The sequence below is a fragment of the Vombatus ursinus genome, unplaced genomic scaffold, assembly GCF_900497805.2.
Source record: "Vombatus ursinus unplaced genomic scaffold, bare-nosed wombat genome assembly UNPS02004836.1, whole genome shotgun sequence".
NCBI classification, from domain to species: Eukaryota; Metazoa; Chordata; class Mammalia; order Diprotodontia; family Vombatidae; genus Vombatus; species Vombatus ursinus.
Window position 1 is genome coordinate 64,526 of NW_020944614.1, and position 811 is coordinate 65,336.

Genomic DNA, 811 nt, shown 5'->3' on the forward strand with positions numbered 1-811 from the left:
CCAAAATGGCCGCCGCCGCCTTCGGCCGCCACCACCACCACCACCACAGATCACTGCCGCTACAGCTGCCGCGGCCCGTCCTCTCGCGATAGATAGTGTAGGGGGTGCGAGAGCAAAGGGGGAGGGAAAGGGAGGAGACGCGCGTGCCAGAAGGAGGTGTTGGCCTGTTGGCGCGCTAGGGGTCTTGGGAAGTGTAGTTTTCCCACTGCGTGTGTCAAACCCTACCTACTATTTCTTAAGCTTCCTTGACACAGAAACGAAAAGGTTAAGCAAACTTTCTAGGCAATCTTGGATAATACCTTCATCTTTCGAGCCTATTTCTAATTAACCATACTCGAGATCCTCAATAGCTTTCCTGAACTGTTGCTCTAGTCTCCCAATAATAACTTATATGTAAAACCCTATATAAACACTTCAGAAAGGGGGACAAAGAATGCAATAAACACATAATCATAAATGCCATGTGCATTCTCAGCTTTGCTCACGATTTCCTTGCATAAATTGTCTTTGAACTTCTTCCTATCATATAACATCTTTCAGGTCTAGCTCAACTCTTAACCTTCTCCGTGAAGACTTCTCTGACAGCGCCAAACCTTGTGGTCTTTGCCATAGACTTTCTTGAGTTACTACTTTATTTTCTTAATTTTTAAATTAAGAAGCGTTTACTTTCTGTACCATTACCCCCAAGTTATTTATTTTTTATAAAGTTTTGATGTCCTTTGTTTTTTATATCTCCTAGTCCCCAGTATCTATCCCTCTCTACTAACAAATAGTATTTTTAATTTAAAAAAACCCCTTGTAATAAATATGT